The sequence below is a fragment of the Rhincodon typus genome, chromosome 28 (genome assembly GCF_021869965.1).
Source record: "Rhincodon typus isolate 14 chromosome 28, sRhiTyp1.1, whole genome shotgun sequence".
NCBI classification, from domain to species: domain Eukaryota; kingdom Metazoa; phylum Chordata; class Chondrichthyes; order Orectolobiformes; family Rhincodontidae; genus Rhincodon; species Rhincodon typus.
The window spans coordinates 2,811,120-2,811,808 of NC_063359.1; positions in this window are offsets into that span (position 1 = coordinate 2,811,120).

The window sequence follows — 689 nt, forward strand, 5'->3', positions numbered from 1 at the left end:
GAACAACTTTCAATCCCACTTACTTTCTCCAAATAAAAAAATTGTTATGGGTCCTTCTATGGCTACTAGTTATGTATATCTTTTTGCAGGATATGTAAAACTTTCAATATTCCAGATCCACTCAGCCCAGTTCCCTTTCTCTGATATTGGTGAATGGATTGATACCACCTCAAGCTTCAGCCATCTTCAGTCAGTCGGGCTGAGTAGATGATCCATTTTGGCCTCATCCAATGTTCCCCAGCATTTTGGATATGAGTCTTCAGCCAATTCGATTCACTCCACATGATATCAAGAAACGATTGGAGACACTGGATGCTGCAAAAGTTATAGGCCCTTACAACATTCCGGCAATAGTACCGAAGGCTTGTGCTCCAGAACTTGCTGCTCCCCTAGCCAAGCTGTTCCAGTACAGTTACAATACTGACATTTATCCGACAATGTGGAAAATTTCCCAGGTCTGTCCTGTACATAAAAAGCAGGACAAATCCAACCTGGCCAATTACCGCCCCATCAGTCTACTGTCGATCATCAGTAAAGTGATGGAAGGTGTCATCAACAGTGCTATCAAAGTAGCACTAGCTCAGCAATAACCTGCTCAGTGACGCCCAGTTTGGGTTCTGCCAGAGCCACTCAGCTCCTGACCTCATTACAGCCTTAGGCTAAACACGGACCACCGAGCCAAACCCCTG